This window comes from Panthera pardus, unplaced genomic scaffold, assembly GCF_024362965.1.
Source record: "Panthera pardus isolate Hobbes unplaced genomic scaffold, ASM2436296v1 HiC_scaffold_2, whole genome shotgun sequence".
Classification (NCBI taxonomy): domain Eukaryota; kingdom Metazoa; phylum Chordata; class Mammalia; order Carnivora; family Felidae; genus Panthera; species Panthera pardus.
This window is the reverse complement of record NW_026526765.1, coordinates 116,272,383-116,299,594: the sequence shown is the minus strand read 5'-3', so window position 1 is coordinate 116,299,594 and position 27,212 is coordinate 116,272,383. Positions and strand designations below refer to the sequence as shown.

At 40.5% G+C, this 27,212-nt stretch overlaps 1 protein-coding gene across 6 annotated transcripts in view; it reads left to right on the top strand.

Annotated features, from left to right (window-relative positions):
- STK32A (serine/threonine kinase 32A) overlaps positions 1-27,212 on the top strand; it is a 130,177-nt gene that overhangs the window by 5,266 nt on the left and 97,699 nt on the right. The window lies entirely within an intron of this gene.

Sequence of the window (27,212 nt, the reverse complement as noted above, 5' to 3'; positions counted from 1 at the left end):
GTCAGAGGAAAATCAATCAGTTTTATTGGAGAAAAGGGTCACTTTCAAGGTCGGACTTAGCGAGAAAAGAAATGAAAGCAAGGGTTTTCCTGATTCTTCTGTCATCCCACGGTGAGACATGCCAGAAGAGGGCATGGGCCACCCCCTGTCACTCTCCCTTCCTAGACTAGACAGCCTTGTCTGTATATGCATGGTGGCAGCTACTTATAGGTCAGCTGGAAAAAAGGCAGTCCTGGGTCCCAGCTAGTAAGCTGTCCAGGCCTCTCAGAGGGAGGGAGTTTCTACTAATTAGACAACAAAGGATAAGAACAGTGAACTGAAATTCAGGAGTTCTGAGCGCCGGTCCTACTCCGAGCTACCTGTGAGGTTCGAGAAGTTTATTTACTCACTCTGTCTTCAATTTCCTCATCAATAAAATGAGAGGATAGAGTAAACTTGGAGGTCATTTTTAACTCAAAAAGTTTAGTTTTGAGATCCTAAAGCCACTTGGCAAAAATGATGAAGCGGCATCTAAGTCAGCAAGGAGAATTTATTGTGTTAGAAAGTAAGTTTGTTTGCTGAAACAGAAACCACAAATAACAGTGGCTTAAACAAGATGGACACGTTTTTCTTTCTCATGGAACAACACAGGCATAATAACGCAGGTGTTGCGTGGCTCCAGAGGGCTATGAATGGCATCGGCTCCAACAAGCCTGCTTCTTTCCTTACCTTCCTTTCCCTCGAGTGCCACTCTCACCCTCCTGCCTAGGGACAGCTCCCCACCACATCCACATTGCAGCCAGAGGGAAGGGGTAAAGGCGGGAGACTGAGCCCACTCCTTTGAAGCGGGTGATCTGGCCGCTGCCGATTGCTTTGGTGTACATGCGCGAACCGAGTTACAAGGGTAACAAGTTACAATGGGAAGTTTAGTTTGTTACCTTATGTGCCCATGAACCTTCTAAAAATAAGTTCTGAACTGGGAGTTGCTAGAGGGGTGGAGGGTGGGGGCATGGGCTAAACAGGTGATGGGCATTAAGGAGCACACTTGGGATGAACACTGGGTGTTCTATGTAAGTGATGAATGACTACCCATTCTACTCCTGAAACCTGTACTACGCTGTATGTTAACTAACTTGAATTTAAATTAAAAAAAAAAAAGAAATAGGTAAAAATAAGTTCTGTTTTGTTACAAAAGAAGGGGTGAACTAGCTGTTTGCCATAGTCAGGGGACAACGAGAAGCCTGCTACAATCTCAATTTTTGAGTCTGTGGATGGACCCTTTTATTTTTTTTTAATTTATTTTTGTACTGTTTATTTATTTATTCTGAGAGAGAGAGTGTGTGTGCGCACGTGAGGTGGAGAGAGAGAATCTAAAGCAGGTTCTGCACCGTCAGTGCGGAGCGTGATGATGCGGGGCTCCATCTCCTGAATCCTGAGATCATGACCTGAGCTGAAATCAAGAGTCAGATGCTTAACTGACTCAGCCACCCAGGTGTGCCTGGAAGGACTCTTTTAAACAAATATCTGACTGCTCAGGATGCCCCGTTCCCAGCCACTCGCTATTGACTGACAGGTGCATCCTTACTAACTATACAAAGTGTTGCATGGAAACCCTTGTTTATACACTTAGAAAATGGTCTTCAACATTTTCCCATGCTTGTTTCTGTGGCCTTGCTTTGCTGTATCAAGTAGTTAGGGTGAAAATCTAAAGACCTGTGATGTTACTTGATTTTTCCATCTCTGAAATGAAAAGACAAGTAGGCTTAGATTTCAATTGTTTAGTTCACTGTGTTCCCTATGTTATGCAGGAGGCCACAGAGAGTAGGAAAGAGAGGCTAGATTCACGTTTGTCACTTGGGAGGGATGTGTGTCACTTCAAGGTATTAGGATAGCATTATAATGAGAAAATACAGAGATCTCTAAATTTTCCTCACTTGACCCAGCCTTTCTTTTCACGGGGTTCCCAAGAAATCTAGAGACCCAAAAGACTGAGGCAAATGGGAAATAAGGTACCACTTTCTAAGTACCTGCAGGGGACTCTTGTGTAAGTAAATTGGGGTAAAGTTAGGCCTAAGGAGCAAGCAGGTCCTTCTTAGCCCCCTGCAGGCCACCACCTTTTAGTTGTCCAGCCTCCAGCCCCATAAAAAGAAGAGCTGAGCATAGCCTCCCTAGGGGCGAGGCTCTGAGTCTGTTGATACACACAGTTGCAAGGCAGAAATGGATGGGCAGATCCACCTGCGACGAGCCTGTCACTGCTGGACAGGAGGAAAAGAGCAGGGATCAGGATGGCCCTTGCCCTTGTGGAGCTCATGGTCTAATGGGGGAAGGCCAACAATGAACAATGAAACAAATACATAAACCAGATAACTGGAGACAGTGTTAAAGCACCACCAAGGGAATGACTCAGTTATCCTACAGAGAGGGACCGGATGATGGCGGAGAGACCACCTGAGATAGAGCGTGGTCAGGGTTGGCCTTTCTGAGGAGGTGACATCTGAGGTGAAGCCTGAAAGATGAGAAGAAGACACTCATGCAATGACATGAGAAAAATAATTCAAGCACAGGAAAACCAAGTCCAGGGTCCAAATAATGACAAAATCAGAAGTGAATAGTTGCCTATATCCTAACATTCTGATGAGCAGGAGTTTTTTATGTAATGCAAAGGGACTGTATTTAATTGCCATATTCACTTGTTTGTTTTTAAGACACTGACTATTGGGAGGGAAAGTAGGACATTCTGAGCATTTAGCTTTTTATTTTTGTTTTTATCAGTAAATCCTATAAATTCGATTTGGCTCTTTTCATAGCTCTATACTGAGCACAAGATAAAATTTTATTTGACTGCTATAAAGCTTCTGACCAGAAAAGAAAAACAACAAAAAGCACTGACTAATCAAAGAACATTCATGCCTACCTCATTTTTTTTCTCCTGATTTTTACGTAAATAATCAAACTGGGCCAGAATGTAGGGCACTTAAATGAGCCAATTTAATTATTTTAAAAATACTGTGTCAAAGAATCCCAATCTGCAATGAAAAAGTGCTTAATATTTCCTTCAAAATGTTTGCTGTTCCAATGTATAGATTTGAGAAGAAAATTCGAATCAGTTTTCCCAAATAATATTTCAAGATTTCTCCTGCTGAAGTGTTTTGGTTCACTCTGAAGGTAATGAAGGACTCAGATGTTACCTGAGATCCTGTCCACTGAAATAAGCTGTTCTTGCTGGAATTCGTCCTGACACTTTGTATTTCATGTTGCTCCATATGATGGTGATCTTGAGAGAATCATTCTATTAGTTATTTATGTTGATCTTTGTTTTGTGAAGACAAAGTACAAGGTTTATAGTGCTGCTGAATAGCATAAAACCTGCTTATCTCATTCCTCAAAGTAGATCTCAAATTGTACTATTTTTTTGTTTTGTTTTGTGGCCCACCGTTTATATTTGATGCAAATCTAAGCCCTAACTTCTTTTTTGGTTTTAAAATATGCATAATAATGGAACACCTGGGTGGCTCAGTCAGTTAAGCATTCGACTTCGACTTTGGCTCAGGTCATGATCTCACTGTTCATGGGTTTGAGCCCCATATCGGGCTCTGTGCTGACAGTTCAGAGCCTGGAGCCTGCTTTGGATTCTGTGTCTCCTTCCCTCTCTGCTCCTCCCCAGCTCAAGCTCTGTCTCTGTCTCTCTCAAAAATCAATAAACATCAAAAAAATTATTTAAAATAAAATATGTACCATTTTAACTATTTTTAAATGTATAGTTAGTAACATTAAGTATATTCACATTTTTGGGCAACCATCACCATCAGCTATCTGGAGAATTTTTTCATCTCCACAAACTGAAATCTGGTAGCCATTAAACAGTAACACCCCTTCTCCTCTACCCTGATCCCCCAGCACCCCAGTCCTTGGCAGCCATCATTCTACTTTATGTCTCTAAGAATCTGACTATTCTAGGTACCTTATATAAGTGGGACCATATAAGATTGGTCCTTTTGTGTCTGGCTTATTTCACTTAGCATCATGTTTTCAAGGTTTATCCATATTCCAGCATTTATCAGAATTCCATTCCTTTTGAAGGCTGAATAATATTCCATGGCATGTATATATCACATTTTGTTCATTTTTGTTTTGTCAATGGACATTTGCTTTTTTCTGCCTTTGACTATTATAACTGACACTGCTATTTACATAGGTGTACAAATACCTGTTTGAGCCCCTGTTTTCAATTCTTCCAGGTATGTACTTAGCAGTGGAATTGCTGGGTCATACGGTAATTCTTTAATTTTAGAGGAAGCACTACATTGGCATCCACCTAATTATGTTTTGCATTTTGTGAGAGGAGGCCACCTGGCATAGTGGGAGAAAGCATGGGCTCCACTGGTGGAAGGACATTTACAAGGTTTAAATCTCAGCAGTGCCACAGACTAGCATTCTAGGTGTTTCTATGAGAAAACTCAAAGGAGATGTGGTCTGATTGCCCATCATCAAACACAAGAGTCAGTTTGACTAATTATAAAGTGTTCTAAGGGGACTTGAAATACCATGGAAAAAAGTCCCCAAACCTAAATAATTATTAGTGAATTCATGTGGGGGGAAAAAAAAACAAACCCTTCTATTCTTCAAGTTAATGAACCCTTGGAAACCTCAGTTTCTTCATATGTAAAATGTAAGTAATGATTGGGGATCCTTCATTGGGGTCATTGTCAGGTTACAATAAAATAATGCAAGTAAAACACTTAGTGAGGTGTCTCATATAAAGTAAGTACCTGATTGATGCTAGTTATACTATTATATATTAACACAGAGGCACTTAGCATGAGCTCTTTACGGTACTTCCGCTTCTGAAAGAACCAAAATTGATTAAATGCAGCTCTGTGTAGATGCCATAGTGAATACGACCTATTCATAATTTTGTCAATGCAATTGGACTGACATAATGGCAGATTTTACGGATATTGTGAAAACCTATATAAAAGTCCTTTAAAAAGAAGCTAAATTACTGACTTCACAAAAAACATAATCTCCTCTGGTTTCTCTTTCATCCCTCCCCTGGGGTGATTGTCTTTTAATTTAAGGCAAAATCAAAAACTCAATCGGCTGAAAAATCAATTACTTTTTCTGATTTAAACCCAAAGTTACTTAAGTAATCCCATTTGACCAACAGACACAGTGGCAAATGTCCCCCTTCCCCCCCCCCCCCCCAACTACTATATGGAAACTCTGAGAAATAATTAACGATACAAAAAGACATGGTAACTTTTCTGAAAGTTAAGAAGTTTGCGGGTGATACTTTTTAATGTTCATAACCTCTTTTTCTTTAAATCTGTTTTGTTTCCTCTGAATACAGTGGTTTTTGTTTTGATTTGTTTCAGGTTTTGTTTCTTGGGGTTTTTTTGCTTGTTTATTTTATTAAAAATACTAACATTTGAAAAGTCCAATCGTTGAGGTTTTCAAGGTGATTTAGAAAAAGGAACTCTTTAACAACAGGAGAAAGTAGACTGGTTTCTAATCAGAGTCTAGGCAACAGGAGAGGGTCTTGCAATCATTGTAAGTAGTATGTGTTTCTAAACATGTACAAAGAATGCAGAGGTGATGAAATTGGTTAGTGAAGCTGGGAGACCACTTTCTTCTGCAGTGCTGTAACTAAGAAAAGTTGGCTTTAGATTAAAAGCTGCTTCAAAGAGTTCATCAGTGCCCTGAGTTTGCAGGGAAAGCCAAATTATTGCGTTCTTCTTAGGACTTGCTGAAAACTCAGTGTTCTACTTTCAGTTGGTAACACTGGTCTCCTAGGATATGTGACTGGTTCCGGTTTTCCTACATCTTTGGTGGCAGAGGCAGTGGGTCCTTCAAAATGTTGGGCCAAAAAAATTGACCACAGATTTGCAATCCAAAAGAAATAGGAGGTTACTGAATTGATTCCAGCAAGAAGGACTATGAAAATCTCCTTTGTTATTGTAATGTCTATGCATTGCGTTCTGTGCCCAATTGGATAGGCAAATGAATTTCAGACTTCCCCCTCTCAAACTCTCAAATGTTGTCTTACATTATTTACTATTTTGTATCAAAATGACTGGGAAAGTAGAAGGAAAATTTCTCTAGTGAGAATTGGCTTCTTAAAAACATAAAGGCATCTTGGACAGTCTAACCTTTAGTTAAAGCATTTGTCATAAATAACCTCGGCTCCAACAGTTTGTAAGAACAGGCACTTATGAGGGCTTTATTTCCCCCATTCCAAGACATTGGAAGAGTCAGGGAGAGGGGAGCCTGGGTGGCTCACTGGCTTAAACATCTGACTCTTGATTTCAGCTTCGGTCATGATCTCACAGTTCTTGAGTTCAAGACCAGCGTTGGGCTCCGAGCTGACAGTGTGGAGCCTGCTTGAGATTCTTTCTCTCTGCCACCCCCCCTCCTTCTCCCTCTCTAAAAATAAATAAATAAACTTAAAAAAAAAAAGAGTAAGGGAGAAATTAGCAAGAAAAAAGACCTCCAAGATGGAGCTAGTGCTTCCAATTTGCATGTTTACTGAGTGGTGAGTTATGAATACATGTTTGAGAGGATCCACTCAAACAAATGTAGCCAAGTTACATCAGGCCTTCAGAGATTCACAATGCTTATGGGCATGTTAAAGACTCTGAAAAGTCCTACAATAATGAAATCTCAGTATTATTCTATTTTTTAAACTTAATTCAAAATGAAATTATTTTGTAGAAAATCTTTTAATATGTTGCGACACATAATATTCTGTGGATGTCAATTTGGGAAATGAAAGGTCATGATCCTATCTACTCTTTTGTCTTTTGGAAACATGATTTCTGGCCATTGATTTCCTCCCTTGGTTTAATGGCAGCAGACGATGATATGTGAAATCTCTATGGCTGAAGAGTGATTATGTTCTGTAAGGTTTACTCATCCTGAGTTCTTCATGTAACACAATTCAGGTTTACTCAGGTCAATGAGTTAAACATGAGGTAGCTTTGTTTAGCTCTGGGATGGTGGATGTTTCTGGTCCAAGTAGGAATGAGATTTGGAGATAGTTCATTTCTTCTTTATTGCTTTTTTTTTTTTACATTTATTTTTGAGAGAGAGAGAGTGAGTGCGCGCACAAGTGGAGAAGGAGCAGAGAGAGAGGGAGACGCATAATCTGAAGCAGGCTCCAGGCTCTGAGCTGTCAGCACAGAGCCCGACGCGGGGCTCGAACTCACAAACCGTGAGATCATGACCTGAGCCGATGTCAGACGCTTAACCAACAGAGCCACCCAGGCGCCCCTGTTCCTCTTTTAAAGTAAAGAATATTTTAGCTCAAACTGTCTTATGAATAAATTGTGGTGGAGGAATTACTTAGTATTAAGCAACACTCAAAGTAGACTAACTTTTTACGTTATCCAAAGTTATAGACATTTTTAGTTTTCTTCTTGCATCTACCTAGGTTTGAAAACTAAATCTGTAAGCTGGCTTCAGTGTTCAGACCATGTGAACTCCAAGCCTAATGCCTTTTTTTTTCTCCAAGCCTAATGTCTTTAATGACCAAGGCAGTGAAGGAGCATCTGGCATCTGCTGTATGGCCTGGCAGATGCCTATTCAATTAAAGTAACCAGTGGTAGTCATCAATTCACCAATTCAGGTTCTATGAATTATATAGAGGCTTCAACCACACATGGCTATGTGACCAGTCATGGAAATTTCATCTGGAAATGGACACAAAAAAGCCAATAATTTAATGATATTCTTGTTACATTAGGACAGGGAGCCCTGTTTCTATGGTGGAAAAACTGAAAAAATTTATGGTGACAGATTTTGAATTCAATAGAGCAGCACATGCTTTATTTTCTTCCTCTTACACTATTTCTTCTTTCCTTTCTGGAGTCCTCTTTACAGTAAAATAAGTCATGTTAACCTTGTTTTATGCTCGAGTAGCCCGTATTTTTTATTTCTGAGAATTACTTCACGTAGGGGTTGGCATACTTTTTGTGTGATGGGCCAAATAGTAAATATTTTACACTTTGCAGTTCACACAGTCTCTGTCATAACTACTCAACTCTGCCATTGTAGCATGAAAGTAGCCACAGATAATGAGAAAACAAATGAAGGTGGCTCCCTTCCAGTAAAATTTTATTTATGGGCCCTGTAATTTGAATTTCACATGATTTTCACTTGTCACAAAATATTCTTTTTATTTTTTTTCTAAGCATTTAAAAATACAAAAGCCATTCTTAGCTTATGAGCCATGTAAATAGATGGTGGGTTGGATTTGGCCTGCAGGCCATATTATGCTAACCCCTAATCCAAAGCATCTGGCAGACATATATTCATATACGCTAGGGACCCCCCAGTATCCACCTACAGCCCTCTAGCCTTAAGCTGAGAGGCCAGGCAAGGATATTGATATCTGTTCTCTGTTGATGCTTAAAGCCATTCTTCACCATCTCTCTTCTGGTTGGTCATCGTGCACCAATGGAAATACTTGGGCCAATAAATCTACTGTTTTAGTGGATAAAATATATTACTCTTATAATATACATTATCTGATAGCCATACAGACTGGGTTCACATAAATGGGTACCAGTCTGTAATTCATCTGAAATAACACTAAGTAGAATTTATTTTCTACTAGGGACATTTATTCAGCTAGGGGGCATCTAACAATTGATCACCCCCATTCTACCCCACCGTTCTACTTTCCAACTTGTTCTAAGGAAATAGCCAACATATTTTTGACTTCCGAGCATATTCATGAATTGGGGTTCAGGCAGCAGGAAAAGAAGCTGTTGGTGCCCATTGCTTGATTTTGGCACCAGTAATGGGTGTCAGTAAATCCCAGACTCCCTGGGGCACAGAGTTTCATAAAAAGGAAGTGCTGACTATGCAAACAGATGCCATCAATTGGCCTTGGAGGCTGCTTCTCTGGAGAAAGTTCAAATATCCTTAAAGAACCTGCCAAGCTCCACATGTATTAGTGGCAACCATTTGCTGCCAACCATTTGGGATGATAAAGGGCTAGTGAGCCCGCTAAGTAACTTTTCATCAGGGGATCACAAGTGATATGCTCTAGAGCTGTCCTTCAACTTTAACTAGTTTCATGGTGTCAGAGAATTACAGGCTAACCCAGTGACTCCCAGACACCCTCTGTGGATAAATGCCAACCTATGGCAGTGCTTTTCTTTATCTGTGGTAAAGGGAGAAAAATGGGGGCCGTGTAGTAAACTTCTCATAAAGCGAATACTATTAAAAATCTCAGTTCTGGGGTGCCTGGGTGGCTCAGTCAGTTGAGTGTCAGACTCTTTAAAAATTTTTTTAATTTATTTTTAAGAGACAGAGCATGAGTGGGGGGGGGTGGAGAGAGAGAGAGAGAGAGAGAGAGAGAGAGAGAGAGAGAGGAATCTGAAGCAGGCTCCAGTCCCTGAGCTACCAGCACAAAGCCCACCATGGAGCTTAAACTTGAAAGCTATGAGATCATGACCTGAGCCGAAGTCAGATGCTTAACCAGCTGAGCCACCCAGGTGCCCAAGTGTCAGATTCTTGATTTCAGCTCAGGTTGTGATCCCAGGGTTGTGGGATCCAGCCCCACAGTGGGATCCAGCCCCGCAGTGGACTCCGGGCTGAGTGTGGAGCCTGCTTAAGATTCTTTCTCTCTCTCCCCACCTCTGCCCCATTCATATGCTCACACGCTACATCTCTCTCTCAAATTAAAAAAAAAAAATTCAATTATAAGATTACATTCTTTCTTGTGTGTGTTTAGTATTTAAGGATTTTAGAAATAGAACTTTTTTCACAGTGAGACTCTTTTCACAAGTCACACTGAAATGACTTGCCTCTCCAATCCTGTGTTCTTATCTGTAAACGGGGGCTAATAAATTATATCTGCCTCATACAATTTTTGTGGGAATAAAAAGAGATTATCCATAAAGAGTATTTGGCATAATGCCTGCCACACAGTAGTCATTCAATAAATCTTATTAATACCATTATCATAATCACGAGGTTTTAAATGTTCTTACGTGGCAAATAAATAAATAAAAGCTACCCAGTGTTGGTTTTCTTTTCTCCTCTAATGTCTTTTTAGGGTGATAGGATTTTCTGTGAAATTCAAATGTATGATTATAATTGTCAGTAAGTTCTATGTAGATAACTTACATGGCTAAAATGAAAAAAAAAAAAAAAACCCAAATAACCTATTTTAATTAGGACAAGGATTTTTCAGTGAAAGATAAGGATACCTGGGGCCAGCAGAGTGGGAACGTAGATGGAAAGCTGCGAATTTATTCAACATTTATTTTCCATATAAAATAATTGAGACTCACTGATGGTTTGAATGTGGAATAAGAGGGAAGAACAAAATAACAAATTCTAGGTGTTCATGTAAGTAGGCAGGAAGATGGCTAGGACACTGCTGAAGTGAAGGTAGGGCACTGAGCCATTGGTACATGCTTAGGCATAGTCAGGAGTTCTTGTCTGGGGGTGCTTGGGTGGCTCAGTCGGTTAAGTGTCTGACTCATGCTTTCAGCTCAGGTCATGATCTAAGGTTCATGAGATTGAGCCCCGTGTTGAGCTGGGCTCTGCGCTGACAGCACGGAGCCTGCTTGGGATTCTCTCTCCCTCTCTCCATGCTCCTCCCCTGCTCTCGCGCTCTCTCTCTCTCTCTCTCTCTCTCCCTCCCCCTCTCTTTCAAAAGTAAATTAATAAACACTTTTAGGGGGGGAAAAAAGCTCTTGTCTGTGTGCATAAAGTGACGGGAGACTAAATGGTGATGTTAGGTAGGACACTGGGACTGAGCAGTCAGAGGTGAGTGGGAAAGTCTGGCCTAGCAATCTCAAGATGTGGTTCCTAGTTCTCTGGGGACTGATGAGTCTGGACTGGGAGAGGGTGGAAAGAAAAGAAGAGAGGAATCCCATTACTGAGAGTCAGGCAGAGGAAAGCTATCCAGCTAAGAAAAATGAGAAGCAGGAGCTAGTGAGGAATGAAAAACCATTTGTTCTGAAATTTAAGACAGAAGAGTAATTCCTGGCACCTGGGTGGCTCAGTTGGTTAAGGATCCGACTTCGGTCCAGGTCAGGATCTCACGGTCCATGAGTTTGAGCCCAGCATTGGGCTCTGTGCTGACAACTCAGAGCCTGGAGCCTGCTTCGGATTCTGTGTCTCCCTTTCTCTCTGTCTGTCTCTCTCAAAACTAGGCATTAAAGAAAAAATTTTTTTAAATAAGAGAGAAGGGTATTTCAAGAAAGAGGGAGTACCTACTTCTGTTGAATGGTCTGGTGAATGTGGGGTTGAGGAAAGTAAGAAATACCTGTGGTATCAGGCAACCAGGAGGAGACTGGGGACGTAGGCAACAGCTGTTTGGTAGGGACAGGCAGGCAGTAGGCAGACTCTGGGGAGCTGGGGTGTATGAGAGGTGAGGATATAGACAAAGAAAGTGTCATCAAGTCTTTCAACAAGTTTGTCTAAAGGGGAGCAGAGCAATGAGCCAATAGCTGAAGCAGGATATGATGTTAAGGCAGAAATATTTTTTTAAGAGGAGATACTAGACTGAGGCTCCAAGTCTAAGCTGTCTACCAATATAAGGGGAAGAAACTAGGAGATCATGTGAGCAGTTACCAGGGCTGGCTGCATCCAAGTGGCACACTTGGGCTCTAATGCCCTGCAGTTGCCGTCTCTAAACTCTTACTAACTCTATCTCTGAATTTGTATTTGTGAGGTCTGATGGGACAATGGATCATACCATGGGGATTTGGAGGCTTGGCTCACATGCTGCTCCCTCCCTAGGAAGTGCTCTAGGTCGGTCGATCCCTGTGATGCCCTCATCCCTGCCACCCTCCATCTATGACAGAAGTTTGGGTGTTGATGAGGACATGGTGGGGGTGAGCACCTTCGTGACATACCCAGATGGGGCATGGTGGTGGCCGTCATTGTCCCAGGCTGGTGGTTTTTCTGGGAGGTGGCCAGCCTGAAACTCTCTCCTGGACTCTCACTCATCCCATCCTCCCATCCAGATACTGAGTGTGTCATAGAGTTCGTTGTGGAAGCAAGTGATGCGAAACATGCTCAGCAACCAGTGACATTCTCGTTAGGAGCAACAGCGGAGACCAGCAACCATAATGCACTTTATCACTGGATCAGGGTGCAGTTTACCCATGGCTGCACTGAGGCACAGGATGATTAAACCACTGTCCTGAAATCAGATAGCCACGTGGCTAGATCCTGAATCTTTTTTTTTTTTTTTTCAGTATGCTATAGGCCCAGTGTGGGGCTTGAACTCACAACCCCGAGATCAAGAGTCACATGCTGTACTGATTGAGCCAACCAGGAGGAGCCCCTAGATTCTGAATCTTGATGTCAAGCCAGTCTAATTTGTTCAGTTACAAATATCCACTTAGGACGCCCAATCAGAATGAATGTATAAAATCAAATAAGTAAAGATGGGGGCTGCTTTTTAATAAAAAAAAAAAAATCAAATGTCCATAATGCATCTACTACTGCTGCATCCTGCTCTCACAGAGCGGAATCACTGCATTTCTCAGTGACATCTGTCTTCGCTTCTGCTGTAACTCCCATGCTGACCCCTTAGATGACATGGTTACGGAATGGTTAGGGGTTCCGTATGTTACACCTTTTCTCATCTGGAATTAATTATTGCAGTTCATCACCACTCCTGAGCTTTTCTCATCTTCCTCCATCAAAGACAAAAACTGCAATAACATTCATGCCTTTCGCTATACATTTCACCATCATCATCACTCATTCTTCAACCTTTTTATATCAACCTAATTTGTTTGACACCTTGAGGGATAATTTTAACTTACTTTTACAAAATATTGAAGTCCCTGCCACTTTGATAACTTCTGCATTTTCTGTCCAGGGTATGCATAAGTTACTAGGAAAAATATTCTAAATTTTTTTTTACATTTATTTATTTTTGATAGACAGAGAGACAGAGCCCAAGTGGGGGAGGGGCAGAGAGAGGAGGAGACACAGAATCCAAAGCAGGCTCCAGGCTCTGAGCTATCGGCACAGAGCCCGATGTGGGGCTCAAACTCACAAACTGTGAGATCATGACCTGAGCCAAAGTCGGACGCTCAACCGACTGAGCCACCCAGGTGCCCCAATTACCAGGAAAAATATTCTAAACTAAAGCTTGGTTAAGCATTAGGAAGAATTTGTTTAATTCCCATGTTCCTAATTGGGACCTAGAACTGGTTTGCTTCCTTTTCTTGGTGGGTTTACACTCAAGACTATGGTCCCAATAATCCTCATGGTTAACAGTTTGTGGGGATTATCTTCTATAAAGGTAGATGAACTTAACTGCAGCTATTCTTAGGAAATGTATGTTTAATAGTGAGTTTTATAGCTATAAAATTAGCACATCTGAGGTACAGAAATCTTGGAAAATAAAATTAGGAAGAAAAAATTACCCACAATGCCTCAGCCCATTGATAACCACTGCTAATATTTTGGGGGACTTTCCCTTGGCAATCTCCATCCTGCATCCTTTCTAGTATCCCTCAATTCCTCTTGGCCACTACACTTTCCTTCAGACTTCTTATTGACTTATTTGCTTTCTTAATTGTTTTTTCCTCTCACTTAAAACACACACACACACACACACACACACACACACACACACACAAACTTCATGAGGACAGGGATTTTTGTCTGTTTTGTTCACTTTTATATACTCAGTACCTCCCTGTCGAATGAATGAATACATTGTATAGTCTTGTCTTTCTTACTTCTGATATATTTGGGATGATGTACTATATAGTTCTGTACCTTCATTTTCACTTACATCATGAGTAGCTTATCCCAGTTTCATAAAATTTGTTGATTTCTTTAAAGTGTAATTTAGTATACATGAAATCCTACAACATGGGCATATTATAATTTATTTAAATGTACAGTTTTAAATATAGTGAAGTACTAACATAGAAAGGAATTCTCTTAGAGTTCAGTAGCTTTTTTTGTGATGCTGAATAATTAAAAAAAATTTTTTTAATGTTTATTTTTGAGAGAGAAAGAGAGAACATGAGCAGGAGAGGGGCAGAGAGAGGGAGACACAGAATTCGAAGCAGGCTCCAGGCTCTGAGCTGTCAGCACAGAGCCCAACACAGGGCTTGAACTCACAGACTGTCAGATCATGACCTGAGCTGAAGCCAGACGCTTAAACTACTGAGCCACCCAGGCCCTCCATGTCATGTTGAAAATTTTTTAATCCTGAAAATTATTTGGGTGGTAGGAATAAAGATACATATTCCTTATTTTGGAGTATTAAGTCATTATTATATAAAATAATACGGTAACCAGTTTTGTTCTGTTTAGACAGTATTAACATTAAGTATGAATATTATGTAATAAATAAATAGTCACTTGAATGAAGTGTGGAAGATTCTGCACCATTTGCTGAAAGCTGACTTTTTAAAACATTTTTTTAGGTTTATTCATCTTTTTTTTTTTGAGAGAGAGAGAGAGAGAGAGAGAGAGAGTGCGCATGAGCAAGGGAGAGGCAGAGAGAGAGGGAGAGAGAGAATCCCAGGCAGGCTCTGCACCCTACCACAGAGGGGTAGGCCTACCCTGTGGTAGGGTGCAGAGCCAGAAGTGGAGCTCAGTCTCATGAGTGTGAGATCATGACCTGAGCCAAAATCAGGAGTTGGATACCCAACCAACTGAGCCACCCGGGTGCCCATTAGCATTTTTTAACTGTGGAAAAATATATGTTACATAAAATTTGTCATTCTAAACATTTTTAAGTATAGAATTTGGTGGCATTAAGTACATTCACAGTATGTGCAGCCATCACCGCTATCACAGAATTTTTTAAATTATCCCAAATGGAAAGTCTATACCCATTAAATAGTAATTCCCACCATGCCCCCTCCCTCTCATGCAATATTTGTCATTTTGAACCTGGCTCATTTCACTTAGCATAAGGTCTTCATCTGTCTTGTAGCATGTGTTAGAACATCATCTGTCACTTTTTGTGGCTGTATTCCATGGTACATGTATACCGCATTTTGCTTATCCATTTTTCTGTTGATGCGCACTTAGGTTATTTCCACCTCTGGGTTACTGTGGATAATGCTGCAAGAACACTGGTGTATAAGTCCCTACTTTCAGTTCTTTGGTGTATATATCTAGGAGTGGATTGGCTCAGAGATAACTCTTTGAGTTCAACCATTACAGGTATCTACCACACGCGGCTGCATTCACCCTTACATGATGGTAGAGAATGAGCCTTCTGTTCTCTTCAGAATACTTTTGAGAAGGAGCCCTGTAGTCATCTCACAACTATGAGCCTGTGTCCTTAACCCATACATCACTGCTGGACATGGCAGAGCTTTTGCTTATCCATACTGAAGGAGTGGGTGGTTTTAAAGACCAGGATCATTTGGGGCACCTGGGTGGCTCAGTCGGTTTAGTGTACAACCCTTGATTTCCGCTCAGGTCATGATCTCATGGTTCATGAGTTCGAGCCCCGTGTTGGGCTCTGCACTATCAGTGTGAAGCCTACTTGGGATTTTCTCTCTCTCTCTCTCTCTCTCTCTCTCTCTGCCCCTCTCTTGCTCACACACTCTATCTCTCAAAATAAAAAATAAAAAAATAAAAAATTTAAAAGATTAAAAAAAAAAAAAGACCAGGATCATTTAATTTTTGTTCAAAATGTGCTGACAACAGGCAATTTCAATAGTCATCAGATTGTGTTCAGGATAGAAATAATGTGCAGCAGAATTATTTCCTCTTTGTCTCCCCATTCTGGTTACCAAGCTTGGCACCAGGGAGCCCCCAGGGCATTACAGAACTCTCTCTTCAAGGATCTCAACAACTGTTCTCCGGCTCTACTCAACAAACTTCTCAAATTTACTTCTTGAATAGTCAGAGCACACTTCCATCTATTCATCATGTTCTTGGAACACGTAATTGGAGTTAGAATTAGCCAGTCTTTATCCGGTCTTAACATGTCATCACATTTTCTCTTCCTGTGTTTTGAGATGCACATGGAAAGCATGTGCCGCTGTCTAGTGTTAACGAGCTTCGATTTTGGAGTCAGAAGCTCCAAATTAGTTTCCCATTACTAGTTTCCAGGACTACTGTAACAAGTGCTACAAACAGAAGACATCCCCACAGTTCTAGATGCTAGAAGTCTTAAGTCAAGGTACTGGCAGGGCCACGGCCCACTGAATTGTCCAGGGGAGCATACTTCCTGTCTAGTTCATGTTTCCGGTAGCATCACTCCAATCTCTACCTCATGTGATCTCTCTGTCTCTGTGCAAACTTCTCTCTTCTTACAAGGACACCAGTCATATTGGATTAAGGGCCCACTGAATCCTTACTGAATTCCATATAACCTCATCTTAACTTAATCAATTATATTTACAACAACAGCATTCTCAAATAAGGTCACATTCTGAGGTACTAAGGTAATAACTTCAATCTATCATTTTGGGATTCCTCAATTTCTAACCAATAACCGTGATTTGTCACTAGCTCTATGAGCCTGAGCAAGTTACCTACTCTCCTGAAGTCTCAGTGTTTTATTTGCGTTTTGGGGCTCATAAGGATTATATGAAAGAAGGCATGTAAAATGTCTATATTGCTTCATATACTAAGCGTTGGAAAGTGCTAGCAGATTATCATTAGATTTGTGACGGGGGTTTCTAGGTAGCGTTTTATCTTAGGATTCTGGTTTACAATATGATAAACTCTTTAATTTTAAAGAGATCTGTTAACATGGGATCCACAAATAGCATTCTGAGGAACCCTGTAATTTGTACCAAGATTAGTTTGTATATCTGCATTATTTTCTTTCCTGGGAAAGGGTCCATGTATTCACCAAAGGAGCCCATGCCATCCCCTCACATCTAAGAATGTGGTTACTTTCATATTCAGCAACTCATAATGCTCTTGGGGTAGAAGGTTCATAGGGAACTTTGAGTACAGGAAACTTAGAGCAAAGTCAGAGAGACAGGCAACTGCCAGGTGGGTTAGAGAGACCAGTGCTTGAGTGCTTTCCCAGTGTGGTACTTGTCTTAGCTTATCACAGATTGAGGGCAAAGTATCACCACCATGATGTGCAGAGCAGAGAAGTGAAACTCAGCAAGGTTAGAAAACCTGCCCATGTTCACGTATCTAGGAAGAGGCAAAGCTGAATCCTCATCCTGCTCTGTCTGCCTCCAAAGCCCAAGGACCATGTTTGGCATTTGCACAGTACTTGCTTATTCTCTTGTAAGTTGACTCTCAAAGTAATTTTGAGATGTGTGTGAGAAAGCAATCATCATCCCCTTATTTGGATAAGAATACGAGTCTAAAAATGGTTTTAAAAAAAACACTAGCCAAAGTCACCAAGCCAGTAAGTGGTAAGGAGAGATGGCTGTCTCTGGCTGCTAATGTTAAGTTCTTTTTTTTGGAGGGGGGGTGGGGGAAGGGATGAGTGCTCTTGTTTATTGAATACCTACTATAGTCTTGATATATTCCCAGTATACATTATCTCATTTAATCTCCATGATAGCCCTGTGTGGTAGGTGTCATTAAATCTACTTTATGGATGAGAAACAAACACAAGCAAGGCTTCCAGGGTAAGATGATGAGTCAAGCACATTCCTTCCATCCCCCAAGAACCGGAAGTGCTGTGTGCCTCTGGAAGGACAGGTGAAGCAGGAAGACTAAAATAAGGAAGATGTTTGGATAGCTGTATAAAAATCAATCCTGTCCCTTCTACCACTTTGTCAAAAGAAAAAGAAAAAGAAAAATACTAGTTCTCTCCATGCCACACTGTGGTTTATCCTCTGGGGAAGAGGGTCTCCTAACTGGGGAGACCCAGAATACCCAGGGCAGGGGTGTCTTGTGGAAAATGGAGGGAACAGGCAGGTACATGACCACATACTGCGTGCTCAGGCCCTCAGCATTGGCTCTGATAACACTGGCAGCTGGGGGCTCACCTTCCAGACAAGAGGATAATAGAGGATTTTTGTCCCTCCCCCGCCCCGCCTGGAGATTTTGGCCAACCTAAGAAAGAAGATCTACAGTTATCAACGTAGGGGTTTTTTAACTCAGCATCCTAGCCAGAGCTCTCTAGAGTGAAGCTTACTGTTGACAAGACCCACTCACATGCTCAGCATTTCCAGACAGGAGTTTAGGTCTCCACACTTAAATACGAGCAGATAACCAAGGGTTTTCAAACACATGGGAAAGACTTCTAATAGGAGAGATAAAAACCCAACTTAAGGAAAAGTGTCAGAGAGATGTTAAAATATAACAACTATTTTTTTAATAGAAAAAAATAGGATACCAAAGAAGCAACATTCAGAGAGCAAAAACTAGCTTTAGGGGAAAAAAATTTACAGCATGAGTGGAGAGATTCAAAGGAGGTTTAGAAGATAAGTTTAAGGAAATTTTCCAGAATGAGTCAACAGACAGAGCTAGAAAAAAGCAGGGTAAACAAAAGAAAATTTAAAGGCCAGTCTAGGAGTTCTAGTTTCTAAATAATAGAAGGTTCAAAAAGAGGGAAAGAAGGGAGGATACCATCCTAGTTAATTTAAAGAAAAAAAGAAAAGCCCCAAATTTAAGGACACATATGTCAAGAATGAATGAGCCAATTCAATACCCAGCACAATGAATAAAAAAAAAGCTGTATCATCATGAACTTTCAAAACATTCAACACGAATATACAATCCTGTAAGTTTCCAGAAAGAAAACTGTTGCATCAAAGGATCAGGCATCAAAATAACTTTAGACTTTTCAGCAGTGACACATAAAGCTAGAAATTAAGGAGAGCAATGCCTTCAAAATTCTAAAGGAGGATAATTTCCAACCTAGAATTCAATGCTCAGTCGAACTCTCAATTGAGTATAAGCAGAATAAAAATAGTTTTCATGTATTCTAGTCTTCAAAAATTAACCTCCCTGCAATCTTTCTTACAAAGCTATTGGGGGATGTATTCCACAAACACAAAGAAGTAAAACAAGGAAGACAGTGCAGGAAAGAAGCAGGGAATCATCACTAAAAAGGAGTGAATCAAATCCATCCCTGGGTGATGGTCAAGGGGAATCCAGGGTGGAAGGTATAAAGCAAAAAAGATCCAGAAGCAATTGGGCCAGAGGACTCTGGGAGGGACATTTTCAGGAAGGGGAATTTAAGACAATTAGAGAAGAGTTCGAAATTGAATTAGGAAAAAGGATACAGGAAATTGAGCACATGTATACACAAGACTGTTATTAACTGCAGCGAACATAAAAATGGTACAAGAAAGGAAAACTAATCATAGTTTACTCTATGATGCAAGGACCTACACCATTGCCAGACTCATAATAATGGAATACTGAATGCTGATTTAATTGAAATTATTCTATCAAATACAGCTACATTGGAAAGATGGGCTCATGTTGGGATGAGACCCTAAGAGTAGAAAAGTGAGCTAAATCTTGGAGATTTAATAAGTAATGGCTAAAACTGAAAAGACAAAAAATCATACTATTTAGAATATATGGTAGGAACTAACAAATTTATTAGCTACAAGAGGTGTGAGTGTTAGCTTCTTGGCCAGGAGAAATTAGAGAGTGAGACAAGGGTGTCACAGGACTAAAATCAGTGTTTTAGGGTCACCTGAGTGGCTCAGCGAGTCAGGCGTCTGACTCTTGATTTTTGGCCCAGGTCATGATACCAGGGTGGTAGGATGGAACCCTGTGCTGGGCTCTGCACTAAGCACGACTCTGCTCTCTCTCTCCCTCTCTCTCTGCCCCTTTCCCTGCTCATGCTGTTTCTCTCTCTCTCTCTCTCTCTCTCTCTCAGAAATAAACGTTAAAAAAAAAATAGAATATAACCCATGTTTTATAATAAACCTTTAGACTGTGGGACTGTTCAAACTGTGTAGAAAAAGAATATAGAGATACCTAACTTTGATAAAAGTAAACGTTCTCAAAAGATAGAAAAATGAATCAAAATATCAATCAAGGTTATCTTTAAATTGTTTTCCTTCTTTCCACTTACTTCTGTCTACTTAATCCTATATTTTTTGATACCAAAAGCATATTCACTTTCTATAAAACATAATCTTCTTCAGGGTACCTGGGTGGCTCAGTCGGTTGAGGGTCCAACTTCGGCTCAGGTCATGATCTCACAGTTCGTGGGTTTGAGCCCCGCATCGGGCCCTGTGCTGACAGCTCGGAGCCTAGAGCCTGCTTTGGATTCTGTGTCTCCCTCTCTCTCTCTGCCCCTACCCCACTCACACTCTCTTTCTCTCTCTCTCAAAAATTAAAAAATGTAAAAAAAAAAATGTTTTTAAATAATCTTCTTGGGGCACCTGGGTGGCTCAGTCAGTTAAGCGTCCAACTTTGGTTCAGGTCAGGATCTCATCATGGATCATGAGTTTGAGGGCTCTGTGCTGGTGGTGCAGGTCCTGTTTGGGATTCTCTCTTCCTCTCTCTCTTTGCCCCTTCCCACTTGCACTCACTCTCTCTCTCAAAAGAAATAAATAAACTTCAAAAAAAATTTTAAAAATACAAAATAATCTGTGAACAAAAAATTGAAGTTCAGAAATGTCAGGTAAATGTCCTAATTCCATTCATCCTGTAAGTGGTAGAGCTAGATTCCAGTGCAGTTCTGACTCCAATCATTTTTTTTAACTGTTTACTTCTTTATTTTGAGAAACACAGAGCATGAGCAAGGGCAGGGGTAGAGGGAGAGGCAGAGAGAGAATCCCAGGAAGGGGCTTGATCCCACAAATCATGAGATCATGACCTAAGCCGAAATCAAGAGTCAGACACCTAACCAACTGAGCTACCCAGGGGCCCCATCACATTATTTTTTTTAAACCTTTGATTAAAGTATCCATTAAAAACCAAGCAGCAAAACTGCCACAATATTCTCTCCCTCTCTCAAGGTCCACAGAGTCTCTTTCTACACCAAACATCAACACTGGATTGCTTTCATTTGTCTACCTATTTGCCTATATATTTATTTATTTACACCCATCTAATTCCAGAAAGATCAAAGACTGAGTTCCAAAGATACCATAGAAGGGGGCGCCTGGGTGGCTCAGTCGGTTGGGCATCTGACTTCAGCTCAGGTCACGATCCTGCAGTTTGTGGGATCAAGCCCCACGTCAGGCTCTGTGCTGACAGCTCAAAGCCTGGAGCCTGCTTCTGATTCTGTCTCCCTCTCTCTCTGCCTCTATCCCACTCATGCTCTGTCTCTTTCTAGAAATAAATAAACATTAAAAAATTTTTTTCAAAGATACTATAGTAAGATAAATTACAAATGAGGCAAGGGGCGTTTGATTACACAGGTTTTGTGTTTTCATGAATGCTGCTGAGCGAGCCATACTCTGTTTCCTGAGACTGTGACTTACTCTCAAGCTCCTTTTGTTTTTCTGAGGGCTTAGCGGAGCCCTGGGCACACAGATGCTCAATTGAGATTTGTCAGTTTGACCTGCTAACAAAACTATAGCTTCTGGAGAAGAGACTTTAACTTCTTTCCCACTTTGCTGGGACTGTCTTAAAAGGGTAGACATGAGCCTTTGACTACCTCCATTTGCTAATGAGATACTTTATGTAACATTTTAAGCATACTTGCAAAGCAAAAAGACTAATGACTTATTAAAAATTGGCAAAAATCTATGAATAGATAGTCCTCTGAAAAAATACAAAGATACAGGGCTTTCCTGATCATTAAAGAAACATAAAGTCGATCAATAATTCAGCTTCCTTTCACTCATCAGGTCAAAGACTGTGGGTGTGATAGCACTGGGAGGCAGTGGACAGAATGGCATTCTTACATATTATGGTGCAACAGCTTTGAAGGGCCAGTTTACAGTGTCTATTAAATTGGAAAATTCACATACTCTTTGTTACACCATTTATGCTTTCATGAGCAAGCTTACAAACCTTCGCTCAAAAGCTGACCAAGGATGTTTGCGGTAGTATTGTAGGTAACAGCTGAGAATTAAACCATCTTTGAATTGCCATCAAAAGGCTAAATATTTTATGGGACATTCTACACAATGTCATACAAAAGAGCTGTTTAAAATAGTTAGATATAGATCTCTGTGTGATGGATGAATGAACAGAAAGAATATAATTATACAGAAAGAGCTTATAATCTATGCTCCTATAGGAATGATAGTATGTTGCTATAGCTGTCAAAAGGGAACACATATATGAAGAAAAACTCTCTTAAAGGATACATTGAATTCGTTAAAAGAGGCTGCCTTCTGGGAATGCAACTAAAAATTCAGAATAAGAAGTCTCAATTTTCTTTGAAAAATTGTACTTTATCATTTGTAATTTTTAGTTTTCAGGGAGCTGGACATTAAATTTATGGTTTATAGCAGCTCATCTCCAAAACCACCTGTGAGTCAAGTGTAATTAGGACCATTTTACAGATGGGAACCCATAGCTGGTGTCCTTGTTCCCTCATCAATAGAAAGATCTACATAAACACCAACAAGTGCAGTTCTCAATAGTTGTACATATGTTCATGATTTGGTGTTTACTTAGGCTGTAAACACTTTTTTAATGGCAAAAGTAAAAAAGTTTCCAAATAGTTTTACCTAAATTAGAAAAAAAAAAAAAAGGAGGGGTTTCTGCTTTACCTTCTATTCTCCCAAATTCCCAGTGTCAGGCCTGTATAACAAACTCCAAAAAGAGCTTCCCCTTTGCTTTGCTTCAACACTGTTTACTGCACAGAATGTTGAGGCTGGGGAATGGTAAGAGAAGTAGAACAAAGAAAAGAAAAAGCATCAGGCACTGGACTCTGCAGTGAGCAGAGTTTCCCCTTATGTTTAGGGGAAGATTTGGGGCAAGCTGACTTGACCCACGTGATCCTAAAAGCAGAGACAAAGAAATCTCACCTTGCTCCCCCGACTCTGCCTCTGGATTGGTCGAGCCACAGTAATAGCAACAACACAAGATAACTATAGAAATAGTGGCCGAGAGCCCAGGTCCAGGATCAGAAAGGCATCTACATAGTGTATGTGACAGCCACTGGGCAGACTCAGGTGGTCGATTCTGCCCACTCCTGCACTCAACCATCGGGTGTGGCTTTGTGACAACAGTCAACCAGCTGTCCCCTCAATTGGTCTTACTTTCTACGTGACTTTAGGAAGTGTGAGTCTGCCAATGAACGGAGCATGATTTTAGTGTTTAAATGTTTTCCATACAAGAGCCCCTAAAGGCAATTCATCAACTTCATTCAGTGCTCACACAAGAGAAACAAAACTGTGTTGGACTTTTTGAAAGACTCCCTTGGTTTTTAAAGTGATACCTTTCTAGAGGATTTTCATGTGTAGTTTTTTTTTAAGTTTATTTATATTTTGAGAAAGAGAAAGAGTGGGAGCAGGGGAGGGGCAGAGAAAGAGGGAGAGAGAGAATCCCAAGCAGGCTCCACACTGTCAGCACAGAGCCCAATGTGGATCTCAAACTCACAAACTCATGAGATCATGACCCAAGCTGAAATCAAGAGTCCGACACTTAACCAACTGAGCCACACAGGTGCTCTGTGTGTAGTTTTGGCTAAACAAGGTTCCATCCTACTTTCTGTCTTGAGAACCTAATCCCAGGATCATTAGTCACTACACTAGTTACAACAATTGCAAGGTATTTAATCTCTCTGAGCCGAAGCATCTCTAGCTCTGTAGGCTGAAAGGTCTCTGTGAGGCTAAAATGAGACATAAAAATGGCATGCATACCAAGCCATACATAAACAGATCCCTCATGCATAGAGAATTTCTGTGTCTGGTTGACTTGTGGAGTATGTGCACCTACCCCAGAGAAAAACTCGAGAATGAGCCTTTTTACGATACTTGGTATTTTTAAAACTATTTGAAGTGATATCATAACACGAGGGCCCATTCAACTCCATCGGTTAATGTGACACCCCTCCAGACAACATCAAGGACACTGAACTGGCATGATGTTTGCTAAGACCAGGGTGAGCATTCATGTGTGAACACACAACTCGGAAGCAGATAAGAAAGGTATTGAAGGTTCCAGCTCTTCTGCCTGTCTGTTCTTCCACAGGCCACATCCCATAGGCCAGGTCTGTGAGTGAAGTGAGAACCAGGCTCTGCCTCTCTCCACACCCAACGGCTGCCTTCAAGGCCCCACAGAGACCCAGGGTCTAAAAGTACCCCTAGAGCACCTCTCTGTCTTCTTGGCACGAGATCTCCTTCATGAATCAGGAACAAAGTTGTAGAACGTGATACAAGGACAACACACAACAACGTGACAGCAAAGGTTAACTGTGGAAACTGAGGAAACACTGCAGGAATACCACACCACTGACTACAAAAACCCAAAATATGTAGAAATGACACTGACAATTGCCAGTTTTTTCATGCTGACTCATAATATCCATGTGCTATGACAGCAACATAAGGTAGCGTTGGTTGGGAGTCTGAATTATGCTCTCCCCTAAGAAGTAGTAGTAGAAATACTACTCAAAGTGATTAACTCAAGTTGACAGTCTAAGTACTTTGTGTATGGGAACTCATTTCATCTTCCTCTAAACCCGATGAGACGCACATTATTTTCATACCCATTTCACAGATGAAGAAACAGAACACAGAAGTGAACCGCCAAGATTATACAACTATGAAACGTAGGAGGTAGGATTTGAACGCAGGCAGTCCATTTCCAGAGACCATATTCTTCATCTCAGGGGCTGGCACGCTTTTCTGTAAAGGGCCATCTAGTAAATGTTACAGATTTTTATGTGGTTGCATATTCTTTATTGTTTTTTTTTATCATCCTTTAAAAATATAAAACCGATCTTAGCTCGTAGGCAATACAAAAAGAGGCTGTCGGCCTATTTTGTCCTGTGGTCATAAATAATCTGCTGGTTGATACTATACACGGTGATCAAAGGTTTAAGCATACAGTGGATGTGGTACTTGATACCCAGTCCCTGTGGCACATCCTATATGCCTGTAATACAAATGGGTTTCTGTTGACAAAATAATCCATAATTTTGACTTCATCTCTTTCTCATTTTGCCTGAATTTATGAGGTCTCACTGCCTTTTCAATCAGCTTCCCTCCTATTGCTGGACATTCAAGAAGGGGCAGTAAGTGAGTTGGAGCATTACCCTGATTCCAAAGCCAGATAAAAACACAACAAAAAAAGAGAACTACAGGCCAGTATCGCTGATGAACACCGATGTAATGTGTGTTCGACAAAATATTAGCAAACCAAATCCAACAATGTCTTTAAGAAAATCATTCACCACAATCAAGTAGGATTTAGTACCTGGATACGAAGGGGGTTCAATATTCACAAATCAATGTGATATATCACATCCGTAAGAGAAAGAATAAAATCCATATGGTCATTTCAACAGATGCAGAAAAAAACATTTGACCAAGCACAACATCCATTCATGAAAACACGCTCAACAAATTAGGTTTACAGGGAACATACCTGAACATAATCAAGGCCTTCTATGAGAAACCCACAGCAAATATCATCCTCAATGGGGAAAAACCGAGAGCTTATCCTCGGAGGTCAGGAACAAAACACAGATGTCCACCCTCACGACTTTTATTCAACGTAGAACTGGAAGTCCTAGCCACAGCAATCAGAAAAGAATGAGAAATAAAAGGCATCCAAAATAAGGAAGTAAAACTTGGACTATTTGCAGATGACATGATGTTATCTATATAGAGAAAACCCTAAAGGTTCCACCAAAAAATCTACTGGAAATGATAAATGAATTCAGTAAGATCGCAGGATGCAAAAATCAATGTACAGAAATCCATTGCATTTCTGTACACTAATAATGAAGCAGCAGAAAGAGATATGAAAAAGAAACAACAATCCCACTACAATTGTAACAAAAATAACAAAATACTAAGGAAAAAAATTAACCAAAGAGGTGAAAGAATATGAAAACACTAATTCAAAGGGATACACGCACCCCTATGTTTATTGCAGCATTATTTCCAGTCCCTAAATTATGGAAGCAACTCAAGTGCCCATTGATAGATGAATGGATAAAGAAGATGTGGTATGTGTGTGTATGTATATGTGTGTGTGTGTGTGTGTGTGTGTGTGTGTGTATTAGAATATTATTCAGCCATAAAAAGAAGTGAAATCTTGCCATTTGCAACGATGTGGATGGGGCTAGAGAGCATAATGCTAAGTAAAATAAGTCAGAAAAAGATAAATACCATATGATTTCACTCATATGTGGAATTTAAGAAACAAAACAAATGAATAGAGGGGGAAAAAGAAGAGAGAGAGAGACAAACCAAGAAACAGACTCTTAACTATAGAGAACAAACTCATGGTTACCAGAGGGGAGGTTGTGAATGGGTGAAATAGGTGATGGGGATTAAGATGTGGGGCTCAAACTCACGAACTGTGAGATCATGACCTGAGCCAAAGCTAGATGCTTAAATGGCTGAGCCACCCAGGTGCCCCTAAAGCAACACTACTCCTGCTGCATCGGAGACATTTCTAACCTATTCTATTTTGTTTAAATTTTGGATGCTTCTCATTACGACTAAATTTATTTCATAACTCATTAATGGGGCTTGGCCCCATTAAAAACCACTTCCTTGGAAGACCCTCATGCTCATGCTGCTTCTATTTACAAGAAGCAATTGTTTTGAGGTTCTTGTGTGCCTTTACAACTTCGTTGGATTTTTTTGCTGAGAACCAACCGTGTGCACATCACCTTGCAAGGCTTTGTGGGAAGTGCAAAGAGTTTGGCTTCCAACTACCTCAAGCCAGGAATTTTCTGAGTTGCTAGGAAACCAGGATGGACAAAAGGACCTACCATCTCTGCTCTCATAGAGTTTATAATCTAGTGGATGAAAGAAATTCAAACTACAGGAATTTTGGAAATTAAGCCATTCACTTGACTAGCTTTAAGTAAACAACTTTATTAACACTTTCTGGGTAGAAAGTATGTTTATCTTGTCTAAGAGGATTAGTCTCATTTCAATAGCTGAGAAAATAGAATTCAGTCCCTCCCTACAAATGACATTGTTATTTTGTGTTTGAATTCAAGGTTATTTGCTTGATTCAAGGTTACATGCTGCCTCACATGATTGAATGGGTTGTACAGTAGAAATAAAGTGATTTGGGAGTTCAGGAGAAGGAATGATTAAGTCACATTCAAACATTTCAACCCTCAGAAAGCTTGGTAAGACCTTAAGAGTTTCCCTTACCCATATTTTTTTCCTTCAGGAGTAGCTAATGTAATTATTCTTGGAAAAACAGACAAGATAGTCTTTTTAAAGAGAAGAGTG